This window comes from Bactrocera oleae, chromosome Y, assembly GCF_042242935.1.
Source record: "Bactrocera oleae isolate idBacOlea1 chromosome Y, idBacOlea1, whole genome shotgun sequence".
In the NCBI taxonomy this organism is placed as follows: Eukaryota; Metazoa; Arthropoda; class Insecta; order Diptera; family Tephritidae; genus Bactrocera; species Bactrocera oleae.
Window position 1 is genome coordinate 3,861,538 of NC_091542.1, and position 21,495 is coordinate 3,883,032.

The 21,495-nt window shown below is 34.3% G+C and overlaps 1 long non-coding RNA gene and 1 pseudogene across 1 annotated transcript in view; both read right to left on the reverse strand.

The window, feature by feature from the left end:
• The window catches only part of LOC138858253 (uncharacterized), a 497,314-nt gene that overhangs the window by 335,382 nt on the left and 140,437 nt on the right, over positions 1 to 21,495 (reverse strand). The window lies entirely within an intron of this gene.
• LOC138858265 (uncharacterized) lies at positions 15,196 to 16,939 on the reverse strand (annotated as a pseudogene).

The window sequence follows — 21,495 nt, forward strand, 5'->3', positions numbered from 1 at the left end:
TTGTACTGCTCGTTTGCAAGTTGTTGCTGGCGGGTCACTCTTCTTTGAAAATAATTTAAAATTTGCTAACGACGTCTTCTTACTGGATTTTCTCGACGACTTCTCCTCAATGCTGTATCTCGTTGCCTTTCTTCTTCTCTTATTATAGAATTCTGGCGCCATACAGAACGTTCCATTATGTCGCGCTCCTGCTGTACTATATTTAGGAATAATTTGTCTATTTGAGTGTTCTGCGGTGTTCCGTTCCTGCTCTTCAGCTCTATATTCCGATTTGAACGGTCTGTTTGAAAGTCTTACTGTTTCGCGCTCCTGCTCCACTGCTCTGTATTCAGGATTAATTCGTCTGTTTGAGTGTTCTGCGGTGTTCCGTTCCTACTCTTCAGTTCTATATTCCGGACTTAAGCGCCTATTTGAATGTTCTGTTGTGTCGCGCTCCTACTCTGTCGCCCTAGATTCAGGATTCATTCGTCTGTTCGAATGTCCTACTATGTCGCGCTTCTTTTCTGCAGCTCTGTGAAGTAGGTTCTGTCGTGTAGGGAAACGTGCAGAACTGTCACGAATTCTGTCCTCGTTGCGGTACTCCAAATTTAAGCTACGTAATTCTGCAATATAGTAAGCGTTTCTCTGTCGACTAATTTTTAAATTTTGGCTATATTCTTATCGGCTTCGATTCAGAGTATTGCGGCGTCTTTATTTATGCGATTGCCTAAATACTCCTCTCAGTTTTACAAATTAATAAAATATATACTAATAATAAACAGCAAAATAATAATATAATTAAAATAATGCTTATTATGAAAAAATAATAATATAATTAAAATAATGCTTGTTATTTAAAAATGATTTTTTTGTTGTTGAAAATTTTAAAATTGTTTACCTCTTTGAAAGTTTAAGCTACTCGCGTAAATCCGATGTGTTACGCCCTATTTAGTTAATATTTTAGAGCCCAAGTTCACATCTGTACACTGTTTTGCCCTTCTTGGTATCGTCAAGCAATTTTCGAAGGAATATTAAGGTGTTAATTACAAAAGGTGCATTGTAGAGGTTTTTTTACCTAGGTTATACTTTTTACCTGCTCTTCGAACTATGTTTATTTCCTACCTAATCTTCCACCTAAATTTTGATTTGGACCTACCCAGAAGTTAATGAGGGTTTTAAAACTGTTTAAAAATTTTCTATTATTAATAATATATAAGATAATATTATGAAAAGTTAGGGATTTATTTATTTTATGGGTAATGAAATAATATTTTTGTTCCCTACTCTTATGTACATTTATATTCCTAACATAATTTTCTCCTTACCTCCATACAATAATGTATTTAGATCGGTCAAATCTGAGCTAATTTTTCAGAAATTGCATTACTGCCTTCGACAATAACCCATTCAAGATTTCGTAAATATATCTCGTCAAATGAAAAAGTTTTCAAATCACTTGATACCGATCGTTCAGTTTGTGTGTCAGCTATTTACTATAATGGTCCGATCTGTACAATTTCTTCGGAGATTGCTTTATTGCCTCAGATAATAACCCATGCCAAATTTCATAAACATATCTCATCAAATAAAAAAGCTTTTCATGCAAGCACTTGATTCCGATTGTTCAGTTTTTTTGGCAGCTATATGCCATAGTGGCCCGATATTGGTCGATCCGACAAATAAGCAGTTTATTAGTGATAAATCAAATAAAAAATAAAATTCTCTGTGATTTACCACACTAGGGACTCTCCAGAGAATTATAAATTACAAATCAAAATAAAAAGTGCTCGTACAGCCAATAACTTAGAAGAATAAAAAAGAATTGTGATTCACCACCTAACGAGCGACCCTCCGATTCTAAATAACTACAGTCCAACTCTGCGATTCACCACCAAACGGATCCTCCAGAGTATAAAGATACCTAGACAAAATAAAATAAAATCTTTGCAAAACTCTAACAAAATATGCCAACTAATCCCATGAGACCTCCGAACCCAAATTTTTCAACCATAAAGGACGACACCATAGACCCGACATTAGCAAACAACATTAGCGTACTAGACAAAATCTCCGATGTGGTAAGATGCATTCGTAGCATAGACCGAATACTAGAAATATACAAAATCGTGGGCAACGCAGACACTGCTCTTGAATCATATAACACACTTTTCAATAATAATAATAAACCCAACGATTACCCTCCTCCCACCCAACCGACGCGAGGGGCGCAATCCGCATACGTGCGGAATTAGCCGAGTCAGAAAAGGCAAGAGAGTTTTTTAAGTGTTGAGATCTAAAACTGCTCAGCTACAGAAACAAAAATTTCAACAGCTAAGATCTAAAGTTACAATATAATAAATTGTTACATTTTCATTTATTAAGAGAAAACAATAAAGTCTTTTTAATTTTGAAAAGCGAGTCAGATAAGTCAAATGTGCTGGAATGAGAATTAAAATCATGACATATACGGCGGAATGGCTCCTTTAGTTCAAAATTTGATCTACAGGATTTTAGCAGTAAAGGTCTAAACTGCCTCGAAAGGCGAACCGGGATATTAAATTTAATTTCAGACAGGAGAAAAGAACTGCAAACAGTTCCATTCAAAAGTTTTACTAAGAATATTATGCCAAGCATTTCCCTACGACTAGAAAGTGTGGGTAGATTAATAAGTTTTAAACGACTAGTGTATGGAGGTAGACTTACCCTAGCATCCCATCGGAAATGCGCTAAGGCGAAAAGTAAAAATTATTTTTGAACCGACTCTAACTTGAAGAATGGATTTGGTAGCTAGGGTTCCATACCACAGAGCCATATTCCAATATAAGTCTAACCAAAGTTGTATAAAGTGTTTTAGTAATATACGGATCTCTAAATTCTTTAGACCAACGTTTAACCAAACTGAGGACAGCTTTTGCTTTCAAGACCATGGTATCAATATGAAGACTGAAATTAAGCTTAGGGTCCATATTAACTTCCAAATCAACATAGTTAAAAACTTGTTCCAGAATATGGTGTTTTATTACATAAGAAGAGGGGTGCACAGATCTACGGGAAAAGCACATCGTCTTACATTTACTGAGATTCAATGGCAAATCATTTATATCACACCATGCAACCAAATTGTTTAAGTCTGTTTGCAACAGACACCTTTCCTCAGTTGAAGTGTATGATTTAAAAAGCTTTACATCGTCAGCGTATAATAAAATTTTTGAGAGTTCTATTACTGAAGAGATATCGTTAATAAACAACAAGAACAGAATCGGGCCAAGATGACTACCTTGCGGAACACCAGAAGAAACATTAATTGTATCTGAAGGTGTATCCTCAAATATCACTCGTTGTGTTCTATTATAAAGATAGGAAGATACCCATTGAAGGAATCTTGGCTGAAAGCCCAGCAGATCAAGTTTATGTATGAGAATCGAGATATTTACTTTATCGAAAGCTTTGCTAAAGTCTGTGTATATAACATCCGTATGCTTATGTTCCCTAAAACCCAATGATACATGGTTTAAAAATTCAAGTAAGTTTGTAATAGTCGAATTCCCTTTACGAAATCTATGCTGAGATGAGGAAATTAACGGAGAAATCGAAAAGGTTATATGGTCAGTGATGATAGCTTTAAAAAGTTTAGGTATAACTGATAGTTTTGCGATACCTCTATAGTTTTCAATGTTGGATCTAAATCCACTTTTATGCAAAGGGATTATAAATGACTGTTTCCATATTGCAGGAAATATACCGTGTTTAAGAGAGGAATTAAATATCCTTGTCAAAGGCAGGTAAGTATATTTGGCACTATTTTTTAGGAAGCATGAGGGTATCATGTCTGGGCCATAACTAAAAGATGGTTTTAACTTATTTAAAAAGAAAAAGGACGTCTTCTTCAGAAATAATTGGAGCGTTAATTAAAGTATTCGAACACAGCACTTGCTGATGAGAAAAAGTTTTAGAAGAATTATTACAGTAGTTTGACTTGAAATATTCTGCAATGTTTTTCTGTTTTTCAATTTATATAACTCTTTCGAAAATCACGGACTTATACTTTTGCGTTTATTAACAATTACTAATGGAACATACTTTTCAAATAATTTCATAATAATGTTATTAAAATGAGAGACACTCAATTCAATGTCACCATTATAATTAGGCCATGTTATTGTAGAAAGTTCTGTATTTAACTTTTTAAAATTAGCTTTTGCAAAGTTAAACCGAGTACAGAAGCACGAGGTTTGATGATTATTATACCGTACAATGCCTGAGATTTCGACAGATATTTCCAAAGCAGGATGATATGAGTCCTCTGGTAGAACAAGAGGATTACTCTGAATAACGGAACACTTTGCAGAGGTATCAACGTATACTAAATCTAAGCATTTACCAAATTTATTCGGAATCAAATTAATTTAGTTCAGACCCAACTCGGACATTTTTTCGAAAAACTCATTAAAACATGACCGATTGCAAATCGGCACGATATAGTCATCGAAAGGTTTCCACGAAGCACACGGTAAATTGAAATCACCTAATACAATTATTGAACCTGCATTATTTGCCATCGAGGTAGCACTATTTATTAAAGAAACATGCTGCATGTATACAGATAAGTCCGAATCGGGTGGTATATAAGATAGGGTTAAATAAATAAAGCAACTATTAACGTATACTCTAATACATTTAAATTCAAATGAGTCGGTCCCTGGAACAAGAATATTTTCCGATGTGATGGAGGAATGCACGGCAAATAGAACACCTCCACCGATTCTGTTCAGTCGATCACATCTAAAAATTTGAAATTCGCTGTTTAAAATCTCATTTTCAAAAATGTGAGGTTTTAGCCAAGTTTCTGTAAATCCAATAATATGGAAATTAAAATTGGAACTGTTCAAATACAAGTCGGTTAATTTTGTATTAAGACCTCTAACATTTTGATAATAAATGCTTAGCGAATTTCTACCAATCAGTTTTTTATATCGGTGGTTGCTTTTGGTAATTTAACAATGTTTTCCTCAGTTTAACTTCTAAGTTTAGGTTTAAATTCGCGTACAAAAGCCCCAGGTGGCCAGAACAAACTATCTAAGATCTTTTTGAATATTTCAAGAGATACGTCTATTTTAAACGATGATATACTTCTATCATAATTGAAGTTAAATTTACGGATATTGATATCATCGAATTTTAAACGTGACGAAATGTAATATTTAATGTCCTCCACCAAGGTATCTTTGGAAGAATTTAGATCTTTTCTTGACCTTTCCGGCTATTATTGCCCTTTCATAAGGGATTATGCTAAGTTAGCAAACCCACTTACTTCGCTTTTAAGAGGACCGGATGGACGCATTTCAAGTAAGGAAGGGCTAAGTTCGGATGTAACCGAACATTTTATACTCTCGCAAAGTTAAATGGTATATTCGTTTGAGACTTCTTTATATATTTTAATAATTAGAAGTAGGAACTGTTATCTTAGTTATTTACTTTTCACTCACAGTGAAAATAATTAGAGCACTTTAATTTACTCAAATTATGAGAAATCGTTCTTGTGCTTTTTGTATACGCTTATAGTTGATTTTATATAGAATGCATTACAACTGTATTGAGAAGTATGAAAGGAATCGTTTTTGGACAATGAATAAGATATTTTATTTATTATATCGATATTATTATACATGTTAAGCTTAAAAATAATAAATATTAACAACATTAAAAATAATATATTATTATATTAATTTGTATATGACATTTACAATATTAAACATAAATTTTTGTAGAGATTCTTATAAAGATATCCAAATTATATTTCTTTTTTCCTTATACTATTTAATTTCTATCATATATTTATACAATAATGTCATATATAATAACAAATTATATATATAATTTAAATTTTCTTAATTAGATTATTTACATATTTTTCTTTAAATTGTCTTAAATACTACTGTCAAAATTCCTATACCATTCCAATTCGATTATACTTGCAAAAAAAAAAAATTAAGAACTATTGCACTAAGTCCGAAAACTTTAGTTGGAAATAGAGACACAAATACTGTCATGATAGCTGTGTAATCTCTCAAAAGTAATTGCATTTACACGGGAAGGATCCATGTTTGAAAATGCCCAATCAATTTGTGTCCAATCAATTTGTGCAGGTGCAGTTGAATATTCTGGACCAAGCAGGGAACTAAAGTTTTTTTCTTGGAGCAGATCTCTTATTGCAGTCCCTGTAGACATTAAACAAATGTTAAAATCTCCAACAATTGGCACATTTTGATTGCCTAACTCAGAAGTAAGGACTTCCTGAAGTTCTACAATTAATTGTCTGACAGAGAAAGCTGAATTTCTATACAGAACCAGAATATTAATATTGAAACATTTAAACCAAACCGCTTCTAAAATTTTGCGGCCTGAATAAACTGTCTTTACAGCCTTTGATTCAATACTATATATATACATATACTTGTATTATAATGCCCCGTTTATTTCTATTGGTTGTTTCCGTGCTATCTATCCTCAGCTCATTAATTGGAGTAAATCCTGGTATATCAAAACTTTCGCAAGGATAACTCCAAGCTTCTCCAAAACATAAAATATCTGAAGATAGCATCAAACAGTCGCTTTTTATATCATTAATGTGAGCGTGAAGACTCTGAACATTATGGAATAAAATTTGATGTCCTGATGTTTGGGAAATTATAAAATTGAAACTTGTTGTCAAAGCTTTATTTGTGTTCAATTCCCTCAGTTCGCAAAGTACGGGATCCGATTCAGAAAATTTGTTAGGAGGAATAAAATTTCCTATGATGAATATACCTTCTGCAGAAGTAGCTCGACTACAAGCCACATATATTGAAGCTCTAGGCATTCTGGGTCGAGTATGAACTTAAACTTTATTATATGTGGTACCCTGACTCTTACGAATAGTTATTCCCACAGCCGGAACAACTGCAAACTGATTTCTTTCAATTGAAATTTGTTCATTTCTTTCATATTGAAAAGATTTTAGAACTTTTTCAATTGATGTCCAAGAACTTTCTAGAGGATGAGGCTTTTTTGATCGTGCTATCAAACCAACAGAAGGTTCCAAAAATTTAATCCACAGAATTGTTGGAAAAGAACAATGGAAATCAATTTGCATATGTTGTCCAGCTACCCCATTAACCAAGCCATCACACGTGTTTATGTTCACTGTAATCATATATTTGGCGGAGGTTTTTAGTGACAATTCATAGGGCAGTCCCAGCGTTTCAGAAGTTTTGAAAAGTTTAACTCTTTCCAAAATATTATCATTTTCATTTATACCAATTCCTTTAACCGAGTCTTTCGCAGTTGAAAAGATGGCTTCAGTTGGGATTCGACTGAGCTTAAGGGCGTTGTAATTATTTGTCTCTTCATTGGACCAAAATAAATGTATGGCATCATCGGGAACTTCTTCGATTAACTACTCGAGTTTCAATTAGTGATATGTCTCATTATCTCTGTTAATTCAAAGTATTTAAATAACTCCCACAAAGGGGAACCAACTAAAGTGCTGTATGAGAGAATATCCACCTATCTCCAACAGGTGACAGTTGCTTCAAATCACCAAACACTATGATCGGTATACCATCGGCTGTCTGTTTTGAAAATTTGTTTTAATCTCGCATCAACAGAGCTAAACATACGAGCACCTACCATCGATATTTCAACAATTATGATTAATTTTAAATCGATAAGTCTGGAATACAATGAATTAACTGTGTCATTGCTAAGTGGCCTCAACTCTCTATTCAACTGATTAACAGGTAAAGAAAATATTGAATGAAGGGTCATTCCACCTATTCCGAATGCTGCTTTACCCATAGGTGCGCAAAGAAGAACTTTTAAGGAACTTGGATTGTATCCAGGTGTAGAATTGTAAGGATGGTTAAGAGCTTGATATATTGCAGATATCAAACGACACTTTCCTACACCTGCACGGTTCTATTTCATTATAAAGATTTTCTAGAACATTTTCAAGTCCTCTTTGCTCAAAAACATCATATTTTCTTTCACTTTCCTCAATTATAATACGATGTATTATGCAAGTCTGCTCATTATCGTTTTCAATGAGATATTGTTGTTCATTCCGCCAAGGATAGTGAAGCATTAACATTTCGCGGAAATACTCGACTCTGGCCAAATCTGGGTTAAACCTTCTATACCGAATAATACAAGGTTTGCTACGTTTAATCACAAAACCGCTACCGTCTTTAAGAGGCATGACAACCACGCTTTCTGGTAAATTATCGTCTTCCCTCTCTTCTTCTTCATGATCACAATCTTGTGCTCTTCTACTAGATTTAAAATATTTATACTTAGATGAAAAATCAGCTAAACAAAAAGTTTCTAACTGATCGGATCTTTGAACACAACGGTCTAAAATACCGGCTATGAATATTTCAGTCGAACCTGAAGGAAGGTTCTGAAGTTCCGGTCTAGGTTCTACCATTCGAACACGTTCCTCACATCGAGAGGTATTTATAAATATTTTTGCATTACTTGCTTTCGACAGATGGAGCCCAATGCAGCAATATGCAGCTTCTTGTGCAGATATTTCTGTACCTGATATAAATTTGTGACCTATATGTTTAAGTTTTTGCTTAACAGTATAATTTCCAGCATTTACCTCTGATATAGCTTCATTTAAGGGCCTAGCAATTCCCCTGTTAGACTTGTTAATATAATTAATTATATATGAACAGCAAGCATATGCATCCAGTATATATTGGATATCCATACTTGATCTATGGAGTTCCAAAATTAGAGGATTATAAGCATTTAAAAACGATCCTGTAATTTTCTTTTTAGAAAAATTTTGGGTTTTATTAAACTTGATCTAAGGGCTAACAAATAGTCATTAAAAGACATATTTATTCTTCTATCAGACAGGAAATGTTCAAAATGTCTTCTGTAGTCATATTTGAATTTAAAACGTTTTGAATTTTAAAAACAGTGTTCTTTGTGTCTTTCTTAATTTTGACTTGTTTCTGTAAGAGGTAACAGTATTTGCGTTTGAAGGCATACCAAAACGACAAAACTGTTGTCCTCATATTTCCCTAGTACAAGACCTACTGTGGTTATTCTTTTGATAACACAAATAATTTTAATTTAATTTAAAGTGGCTGATCGAACCATCGGTAGAAATATAATTGACAATAAAACTAATGACATCAGGGAATGTCTGAGGATCTTAAAGGTTGATCCTGGGAGCATTATTAAGCCAATACATGCCGTGTACCTGCGGGGAACCTCTCTGTTGAAGCTTCGCTCTATTGTAGAAATTTGTTGCAAAATGACTCCACAAAAATGTCGGCATTATCTTTAAAAAGCTTAAGAATTTGTCGATAGCGGTAGTCAAAATATCTAGCACAAGTAACCGCGTCTGACCGAATTAAGCGATATCTATCTTGGGTTGTTAATCTGTTGGCTTCCTCTTCCGAATTATCTTTAGAATCAACAGTTTTAGAGAGGATGACCAAAAGCTCAACCCACTGAGATTCTGCAGCCGATAAAGTAATAAAGAAGGTTGGAAGCCCAAGCGATTGCCTTTTTCTTCTCAGCTTCCCAGTGCGCAGGAGAGTATATAACGCCTTTCAAAACCTTGCAACAATCATCGTGTTGAATCAAGTTTTGAACAAAGTTTTCGTTGAATAGATTTTGGGCCGTAACTTGGTTGCGTCCTGAAAACTTTCTAAGGCAAATGGATGTACTTTTCTTAAAGTATAGCAGTTCTAATTTTTTGTAATCATAGAACAACTTTGGAATGATACACGCTTTTCTGTCCAAACGGCAAATTTCAGAACGTATTTTTTTTCTATATGTTTTAGAGCATGTACGCTTCTGCCCAAAGTATATTGTTCCAAATGACAACTCTTCTGAATTATTATCTTTAATTATGTCAATTGGTCTTTGTCCTTCACCTGGCGTTATGAATAAACGGTTATAGTCCAAGTTTTTTACAGGAATATTGTCCAAAATAGTTTCTTGACCCCCTGGGTTTAGCTCGAAAGGCAAAACACCCACGGGAATATTATTACCTGAGGTATTATCATGAGAAGTTTGTGCCGCACGAAAAGATTGAACCAATCCGGAATCCTCTGCAGATGCAACAAACGGAACTTCTTCTTGGTTATTAAATTCTGAAATCCAGTTCTCATTAATATGTATATTGTGCTTACGATACAGAGGGGTATTCACTAAGAATTGCACAGCTTCCATAATCTTTGCGGGGCGTATGGTATCGATCAAGTAATCATGATTGTAATCCAAATGCCTTCTTAAGTAAATTTGTATCACATGAGCCTCATTAAAGGACAAGATGTCACAATATTGTTAACAGAAATTGGTATATTAAAAACAGCACCTTTGAGCAAACTCTGACCTTGGATTGTCATTATTCTATGTTGACCGATATTTTCGGTAAAAAGTCAGCTATATGCACTGTGGTCCACATATTCAGTACCTAGGAGCTTGAACAGTTTTGATTCGATTTAGACAATTTTTGGTCACAAAAAGGCATACTTTTAACGTATTATTCACGCGATGATTTACGCCAATATAATCATTGTTATTTGCATACTGGAAAGTGAAAACATCAGATGGAATTTAAAATGCTGTTATATATAGGAAATAATATAGAAATAGGAAAGAATATCATATAGAAATATGAGAACAATATTATGTACCGAATTTGGTTGAAATCGGTTAAGCAGATCCCAAGATATGGGTTTTCACCTAAAAGTGAGCGGTGCCACGCCCGCTGTCTAATTTTAAACGCGGTTCCTATAAAGTCATCTCATACCATCCCTGAGATAAAATTTAATGCCTCTGCCGTGCTTGATTTATCGCGCTTTTAGTAGTTTTTAACTGTTCCGTTACACGGAGAGTGGGCGGGCTTGTCGCTCGATTTCACCCATTTTCACACCGTAGGTAGAGGTGCTAAAAAAATTTGCTTCCAGTGAATTTTGTTATTATAGCTTTAGTGGTTTAAGAGATATGCACGTTGAAACCTATAAGGGGCGGGACCACGCCCACTTAAAAAAAAATTGTAACTGCAGATGCCCCTCCCTTATGTTATCCCGTGTACCAAATAACAGTCTTGTGTCTTATTGCGGAGCTTAGTTATGACAATTTATTTGTTTTTGATTAATGGCGTTTTATGGGCGTGGCAGTGGTCCGATTACGCCCATCTGCAATACCAACCGTCTTACCGTACCAAGAAACATGTGTACCAAGCTTCATGAAGATATCTCAATTTTTACTCAAGTTACAGCTTGCACGGACGGACGGACAGACGGACGGACAGACAGTCACCCGGATTTCAACTCGTCTCTTCATCTCGATCATTTATACCCTAATCTAACTCGATTAGTTTTAGGTGATACAAACAACCGTTAGGTGAACAAAACTATTATACTCTGTAGCAACAGGTTGCAAGAGTATAAAAAGTAAGGAAGAGCTAAGTTCGGATGCAGCCGAACATTTTATACTCTCACATAGTCAAATGATATACTTGTTTGAGATTTCTTTATATATTTTAGTAATTAGAGCAATCGTTCTTGTGTTTTGTTGTATACGCTTATAATTTATTTTATATAGAATGAATTACAACTGTATTGAGGAGTATGAAAAAAAATCGTTTTTTATCGATATTTTATCGATATTATTATACATGTTTAGCTTAAAAATAGTAAATATTAACAACTCTAAAAATTATATTATTACATTAATTTGTATATGACATTTACAATATTAGACATAAATTTTTATATAGATTCTTACACATATATCCAAATTATATTTCTTTTCTCCTTATACTATTTAATTTCTATCATATATTTATACAATAATGTCTTATATAATAACAAATTATACATATTTTCTTAATTAGATTATTTACATATTTTTCTTAAAATTGCCTTAAAACCTACTGTCAAAAATGCTATTCCATTTGAACAAAAAAAACTAAGAACTATTGCAAAAAGTCTGAAAATTTTAGTTGAAAATAGAGACACAAATACTGTCATGATAGCTGTGTACTGTCTCAAAAGTAATTGCATTTACACGGGAAGGATCCATGTTTGAAAATGCCCAATCAATTTGTGTACCGGCAGGTGAAGTTGAATATTCTGGACCAAGCAGGGAACTAAAGTTTTTTTCTTGGAGCAGATCTCTTATTGCAGTCCCTGTAGACATTAAACAAATGTTAAAATCTCCAACAATTGGCACATTTTGATTGCCTAACTCAGAAGTAAGGACTTCCTGAAGTTCTACAATTAATTGTCTGACAGAGAAAGCTGAATTTCTATATAGAACCAGAATATTAATATTGAAACATTTAAACAAAACCGCTTCTAAAATTTTGCGGCCTGAATAAACTGTCTTTACAGCCTTTGATTCAATACTATATATATACATATACTTGTATTATAATGCCCCGTTTATTTCTATTGGTTGTTTCCGTGCTATCTATCCTCAGCTCATTAATTGGAGTAAATCCTGGTATATCAAAACTTTCGCAAGGATAACTCCAAGCTTCTCCAAAACATAAAATATCTGAAGATAGCATCAAACAGTCGCTTTTTATATCATTAATGTGAGCGTGAAGACTCTGAACATTATGGAATAAAATTTGATGTCCTGATGTTCGGGAAATTATAAAATTGAAACTTGTTGTCAAAGCTTTATTTGTGTTCAATTCCCTCAGTTCGCTAAGTACCTGATCCGATTCAGAAAATTTGTTAGGAGGAATAAAATTTCCTATGATGAATATACCTTCTGCAGAAGTAGCTCGAAGCAACATATACTGAAGCTCTAGGCATTCTGGGTCGAGTATGAACTACAACTTTATTATATGTGGCACCCTGACTTTTATGAATTGTTATTCCCACAGCCGGAACAACTGGAAACTGATTTCTTTCAATTGAAATTTGTTCATTTCTTTTATATTGATAAGATTGATGTCCAAGCACTTTCTAGAGGATGAGGCTTTTTTGATCGTGCTATCAAACCAACAGAAGGTTCCAAAAATTTAATCCACAGAATTGTTGGAATGGAACATTGGAAATCAATATGCATCAGTCGTCCAGCTGCCCCATTAACAGCCATCGCAAGTGTTTATATTCACTGCAATCATATATTTGGCGGATGTTTTTAGTGTCAATTCATAGGGCAGTCCCAGCGTTTCAGAAGTTTTGAAAAGTTTAACTCTTTCCAAAATATTCTCATTTTCACTTATACCAATTCCTTTAACTGAGTCTTTCGCAGTTGAAATGATAGCTTAGTTGGGATTCGTCTGAGCTTAAGGGCATTCTCTTAATTGGACCAAAATAAACGTATAGAATCATCGGGAACTTCTTCGAAATTAACTACTCGAGTTTCTATGAGTGATATGTCCTCATTTGTTATAGTACCAGATGCCATATGGTTTAATGCAATTGCAAAGGCCTGTCTGCCTGTCCGTTGTCTCATTATTTCTGTTAATTCAAAGTATTTATATAACTCCCACAAAGGGGAACCAACTAAAGTGCTATATGCATCATTGGGATTAGGAGAGAATATGCACCTATCTCTAACAGGTCAGAGTTGCTTCAAATCACCAAACACGATGATCGGTATACCACCGAAGGGGCTGTCTGTTTTGAAAATTTGTTTTAATCTCGCATCAACAGTGCTAAACATACGAGCATTTAAAATCGATATTTAATCAATTATTATTACTTTTAAATCGACAAGTCTGGAATACAATGAATTAATTGTGTCATTGGTAAGTGGCCTCAACTCTCAACTTAAGTGATTGATATATTGCAGATATCAAACGACTTTTTCCTATACCTGCACCGCCGCCAATGAACTCATAATGCTATTAACACAATACGGGCGGCGGCGAATATTCGTCGTACTCGGCGATGCCGTCGGTGATTCGAACACACGATTGTATACGAAGATTAACACAATACGAGACGGCGGCGAATTTCGCCCACCATGACGATTTTTGATTCAGAGCTATTTCTAAATTTATCGCCGACCGCGGCGGCAAAAACGGCATTGCCATATCAAAGTAAGTTTATTTTGAGTAAAATCTTTAGAATTTTCAAAACAAATGCAAGAAAATGTCTGCGCTGGCAATATTAAGATTGTTTCTGTTTGGTTTTATTTCAATTTCAAAATCAAAACATTGTGATATTTTTAAACGCGAAGTACGCACTAGGTGGCTGAAATGCATTTAAACGAAAAACTAATAGAGGAGATCCGCAAATATGAGTGCATTTACAATTTATCCTCACCGGATTATAAAAATGTATTTAAAAAAGCCCAAATTTGGGAAGAAGTAGCGAAAATAGTAAATTTGCCAGGTGAGTCAAAAAAAAGCCTGTTATATTATAAACTTTATTCTAAAGTATTATAAATATTTGCTGAAGAAAATTGTAGGAAACGATGGAAAGGACTACGTGACACGTACTAAAAACGTAAACGTGCGCAGCGACTGGCTTCCGGCAGTGGAGCTCCGATTCCATGCAAAACATGGAAATATATGAACACATTGAGTTTTTTGGACGGCTACAGTGATTCTCGAGAGTAAATATTACATTTGTCATATTTGTATTCTTATAATTCAATCTTTTCCACTTAATAGAACCACCGGCAACGTGCCTTTTGACGCAATTATGGAAGAAATAGAGTGTTCTACTTCAGCAAGTATAAGGACAAGTCCTCCTCCAGAAGGTTATTACACTACTCCAAATGCGTCAAAACAAAGAAAAAGGAAGGCAGCAAGGGATGACGTTAACGATGTGTTCACTGACATGATGAAGGAGTGCGTGGTTACTGTAAAAGAATTTGCAGCAACGTCACTGTTATTTAAAAGCTTGGCGAGGAACATAAGTGAGGCTAACCTAACCCCTCAACGCGTACGACAAATTGAGGCGAAAGTAGTAGCCTTAGTGTATAGTGAATTAGGAAACTAGATATTTCATGTGTTTATCTGAAATAATTTTTTTATGTATTATTTTTTAATTTTTTATATCAATGCGTTAGTCAGCTTAGTATTTAATTTGAATTTTTACTCATTACTTGTACATGTACATATTTCTTATGAATTGTTTTTTTGTTACACTATAGTGCAATTGTTATTTTTAAATAAGAACGCTTTTTGTTATTTTATATGAATTTTATAGAATGAAAAAGAAATTTATTGAAAAATTAATAAAATTTCAGAAAATACTGGCTTAATGGCGATGCAAACGCTTCCGCCGTTGAACGGTTGGCTTGCGAAATTCGAAAAGTTGGACTTTGCAAAGTTGTTTGCCTCCAAATTCCAGGAACGAAAGCACCATTTTCCGAATGGTCCACCAACTCTTCAGTAAAATATCCCGAGCTCCTGTCTAGCATGAGATAATTATGTAGCACAACTGTTGCTAACACTATTTTGTCAATATTTTTTGGTGCTGCATGTATATTGCTATGTAATATTCTCCACCTATTCGCTAATATACCAAACGCATTTTCGATGTAAACTCTGGCGGAAGATAGCTTTTTGTTGTAGTGTTGCTTCAGAGGCGACAAGTTGCGGCCAGGATATGGATATGGAAAAGCATTGTCCCCCACAAAGAAATACTGGAAGTCTTTATTTGTACCTAAATATGGAAAGTATTTGTAATCATAAAAAATTAAGTTATTTCCAAAATTCAGATTATTTAATTACACGGAAGGTGATCATGAGGAGGCAATACGATGTTTCTTCTTAATATCATTTTCCCAAAAAGCACTTTTGCTTTGACTTCCTACTGCCCCAACATCAACAAAAGTAAATGTATAGTCGGAGTCACAAGCTGCCATTAGAACAATGCTGAATGTTTTTTTGTAATTATAAAAAAGTGAACCACTACGTCTCGGGCAAACTATGTTAATATGTTTGCCATCAATAGCACCTAGGCAGTGCGGCATTCCGGTTTTTATATAAAATCTACGAATAAAAAAAAAAATTCTTTTATGGAATCAATTTTTATTATTTATCAAAAATGTAAAGCCCATCTTACAGAAATGTTTCTCCATTCGGATTGGTTTGGTTGAGCAACATAAACTGTGTGTAATTCATTCCAAATTGCATCGCAGGTTTCGTAAATAATTTTCCTCACCGTTGAAAGTCCAATTTTGTGAGACCATGCCAGAAATTTAAGACAGCATCCTTGAGATAAGTACCTAAATATAACTGTTATTTACAATGCTAATATAAATTATAAATATTAATTACATCAATGTAATTCCCAAACGTGTTTCTTCATTTATCGGTTCTCTTCTCGAACACCGATGGAGCTTGTCTTTTAACAAATAAAGAAGAGGATTAAATTTGTGAACACTCATCCTTGTTGCTTGGAAAAAGTGCTCTTTATTCATTGATTTCAGCGGTTTAAAACAAGTATCATGAAATCCTAATTCCTTTCTTGTTAAATTCACGGGTCGTATCCACCATCTTCTTCCTGAACGCGATTTAAAATCTATGTATATTTTACACATGTTTAACATTATATTTAACATGTTTAAAATTTGAATTAAACGAAAAATATGTGGATTCATATTTTTTAGAAAATAATTTTTCTACTGGAATTAAAGGGGGTAATTTAATAACTCTAACATTGCATTCACATTCAGTGCCAATATCTGTTGAATCTTCACCATGCAACTCCAGCAAATTTATAATTGGGTTAATTTCTGGAAGTGTCAACACTCTGAACTCATTTTCCACAATAGGTAGTTCATTTTGAGCACTTTCTTTTAAGTCTATTTCATTATAAAGACTTTCTAGAACCTTTTCAAGTTCCCTTTGCTCAAAAACATCATTTTTTCTTTGATTTTCCTCTATTATAATACGATGTGTTATGCAAGTCTGCTCATTATCGTTAACAATGATATCTTGCTGTTCATTCCGCCGTGGATAGTAAAGCATACCATTACCATTTAAACTTTCTATATCGAATAATACAAGGTTTGGTACGTTTCTCAACAAAACTGCTGCCGTCTTTAAGAGGCATGACAACCCCGCTTTCTGGTAAATTATCGTTTTCCCTCTCTTCTTCTTCATGACCACTGTCTTGTGCTCTGCTACTAGATTTAAATATTTATACTTAGATGCAAAATCAGCTAAACAAAGAGTTTCTAACTGATTGGATCTTTGAACATAACGGTCTAAAATACCGGCTACGATTATTTCAGTCGAACCTGAAGGAAGGTTCTGAAGTTCCGCTCTAGGTTTTACCATTCGAACACGTTCCTCACGTCGAGAGGTATTTATAAATATTTCTGCATTACTTGCTTCCGAAAGATGGAGCCCAATGCAGCAATATACTGCTTCTTGTGCAGATATTTTTGTGCCTGATATAAATTTGTGACCTATATGTTTAAGTTTTTGCTTAATAGTATAATTTCCAGCATTTACCTCTGATATAGCTTCATTTAAGAGCCTTCCCCTTTTAGACTTGTTAATGTAATTAGTTATATATGAACAGCAAGCATATGCATCCAGTATATATTGGATATCCATATTTGTTCTATGGAGTTCCAAAATCAGAGGATTATAAGCGTTTATAAAACGATCCTGTAATTTTCTTTTAAAAAAAATTTTGGGTTTTATTAAACTTGACCTAAGGGCTAACAAATAGTCATCAAAAGACATATTTATTCTACTATCAGACAGTAAGTGTTCAAAATCGTTTACATGAGTAATGTCTTCTGTATCATATTTGAATTTAAAACGTTTTGAATTTTGAAAACGTTTTCCTTGTATCTTTCTTAATTTTGACTTGTTTCTGTAAACGGTAACAGTATTTCCGTTGAAGGCATTGGTGGATATGGTATACCAAAACGACAAAACTGTTGTCCTCATATTTCCCTAGTACAAGACCGACTGTGGTTATGCTTTTGATAAATCAAATAATTTTAATTTAATTTAAAGTGGCTGATCGAACCATCGGTAGAAATATAATTGTCAATAAAACTAATGATATCAGGGAATGTCTGAGGATCTTGAAGGTTGATCCTCGGAGCATTATTAAGTCAATACATGCCGTTTACATGCGGGGAACCTCTCTGTTGAAACTCCACTCCCCAGTAGAAATTTGTAACAAAATGCTCTCCAAAAATGCCGGCGTTATCTTTAAAAAGCTTAAGAATTTGTCGATAGCGGTATTCAAAATATCTAGCACAAGTAACCGCGTCTGACCGAATTAAGCGATATCTATCTTGGGTTGTTAAACTGTTGACTTCCTCTTCCGAAATATCTTTAGAATCAACAGGTTTAGAGAGGATGACCAAAAGCTCAACCCACTGAGATTCTGCAGCCGATATAGTGATATAGAAGGTTGGAAGCCCAAATTGGCGAATCATAGCGATTGCCTTTTTCTTCTCAGCTTCAAAACCTTGTAGCCATCATCGTGTTGAATCAAGTTTTGAACAAAGTTTTCGTTTAATAGATTTCGGGTCGTAACTCGGTTGCGACCTGAAAACTTTCTAAGGCAAATGGATGTACTATTCCTAATTTGTAGCAGTTCTAATTTTTTGTAATCATAGAACAACTTTGGAATGATACACGCTCTTCTGTCAAAACGGCGAATTTCAGAATTCAGCACTGAAGGTAAAAGACCCGTGGGAATATTATTACCTGAGGGATTATCATGAGAAGTTTGTGCCGAATGAAAAGATTGTACCAATCGGGAATCCTCTGCAGATGCAACAAACGGAACTTCTTCTTGGTTATTAAATTCTGAAATCCAGTTTTCATTAATATGTATATTGTGCTCACGATACAGAGGGGTATTCACTAAGAACTGCAAAGCTTCCATAATCTTTGCGGGGCGTATGGTATCGATCATGTAATCATGATTGTATACCAAACGCCTTCTTAAGTGAATTTGGATAACATGAGCCTCATCAAAGGACCTTGGTAGAGATGTCACAATATTGTTAGCAGAAATTGGTATATTAACAACAGCACCTTTGAGCAAACTCTGACCTTGATATCCTAACGGACGGATTGTCATAAAAGGCAATATAGGCATTATGAGACGTTTTTCAATTGGGGTTAAACCTTTCAAACAATCCGGTATTTCAGGAAAGTCTAGACCGTTAGCTTAACATATTTTTGGAACGTTCTTTTTAACAATCGCATTTTTGCAAGTAGCACAAAAATTGTAATTTCCATCTTCTGAAGGAAATTTTTGCAATAAAAAGAAGGCGGATGCGGTATTCGGGTGACCTTGCGCAATAGTTTTGAAATTTAATTTGCGAACTTGGTGTGAAAACCATAAGCCGCTGCAACAAATACATATTTCAGTAGGGCCCATTCATATTTTGGAAATAAATGTTTTTGAAATCTGTTAAATTGCCACTATTATCAGTTTCTATAACATTATTTTCTCCCATTAATCGGATTGGTTGGGACTGCCTTTGGTTTTCAATTTGTCTATTGAGTGGGCTATCTCTACGAAGGCGAACTTGACCTTGTCTAAGACGTCTCTGATGCAAAATTTCTTTCCTCATACCCCTCCTTCTAAGCTGTCGACGTTGTGTTTTTTTATCACGCTCCTCTCTCCTTATTTCAGGATTTCTTCTTGCATGTTTCCTTTGCATTTGATCACGAATGCGCTCTAAATTCCTATACTCAGGATTTCTTGCGCGAAGTTCTCTATGATCCCTAGTGTTCCTACTTTGTTCATCATAACGTACCTCAGGATTTGCGCGACGAGATCTATGACCGCGAGTATTTCTTATTTGCTATTCAGAGCGAATTTGTGGATCTTGCCGCCTTGTTCTATGTTGAACAGTATTTGCAACTTGCTCAACAGATCGAACCTCGGGGTCTTCACGCCGAGATCTATGACCTCGAGTATTTCTTATTTGCTCTTCAGAGCGAATTTGGGGATCTTGCCGCCTTGTTCTATGTGGAAAAGTATTTGCAACTTGCTCAACAGATCGAACCTCGGGGTCTTCACGCCGAGACCTATGACCTCGAGTATCTCTTATTTGCTCTTCAGAGCAAATTCGCGGATCTTGCTGCCTTGTTCTATGTTGAACATTATTTAAATTTTGTTCAAAAGACCTTACCTCGAGATTTTCCCGCCTGGTTCTATGTTGATTTGTATTGATAATTTGTTCGGATAGACGTACATCGGAATCTAATCTACGATTAGCGTGGCTTACAGTATTTTGTGACTGCTCACTATCTCTGTATAAAGAGTTTGCACGAAGAACTCTCATAAGTCTTCTATTCTGAAGACGACTTAGTTATATAGATTTTCTACTTAATCTAGGCATAATTAATTAATAATAAATGGATTAATATATAAAATACTTATAGATAATACTTATATAATTCAGTCTGTCCGCCTGTTAAAAGTTGGATCCTAGGTGCTGCTCTCTTCCACTGTAATTCCTTGTAAGTCTCCTTTCCTGTTCCGTGTATAGGTACTATGGTATACTGGTGCAAATATGTATATGTGTTTCCTCGCCTGTATATAATACGGTTTTGCTCGTCACTGTATATAATAATACTTTAAACACTATATAACTAACTCACTAAAATTAGTTTGAATAAAGCACTTTGCTAGTAAAGACATTTAGTGAAACTGAAACTACAAACACAGTGTACTGATATTTATTATACTCTTGCAACATGTTGGTACAGCTTACGTACTTTTGTATACCTATATATTACTTAGCTATTCACTAACATAATAATACATAATATTTAGATATATTTATATTTTAGAAATTAGTAGTTTATTTCATTGTATTGAAATTAAGTTCTCGGAAAACCCCTCCGTAAATTACTTTTATTAAACGCTTTCTAAAACAGGGAGATCTATGGTACCTATTTTGAAGGGTCTAACCATAAAGGATAAATTAACAATAACTTACATTTAATTAAGTATGGTATACACATATGTAGAGCAGATATGTAGATTTTCTTCTTTCTCTCTTAATATCTAAACCTTTAATAAGCTGCCAACGGCGCTAGGTAAAAATGTAATTTTCTTGACTTTACAGTTCACCTCATGACCTTCATATTAAAATGTGTCGCAAATCTGAAATAATAGACAGTAGCATGTAAACCGATGGGGTCGCAGTTTATCTATAATCTAAATTGATACCACATTACTAATATTTATTTCATGCAATTTTTTCAAGAAAGATTTTTTTGCTCTATACAAAGTCCAGCACTCTAAGAAATTTTTTTAGCATTGTTGTCTGGTATATTTTATAATAAGTTCAACATGATGGCTGAGAAAATATACCTAACCACTGATTATCACCAAATATTAGAAGAAATATATGTATATCTATATCTATCACTTTAGGTGATGCAAACAACTCTTTGGTGAACAAAACTATACTATGTTGCAACATGTTGCGAAAGTATAAAAATGTTACGAAAGAATTCAACATTCATTACTCGATTATTATTTGGTATCTTATTAACTTATGCTATTGATCATAGATTTATTTTGT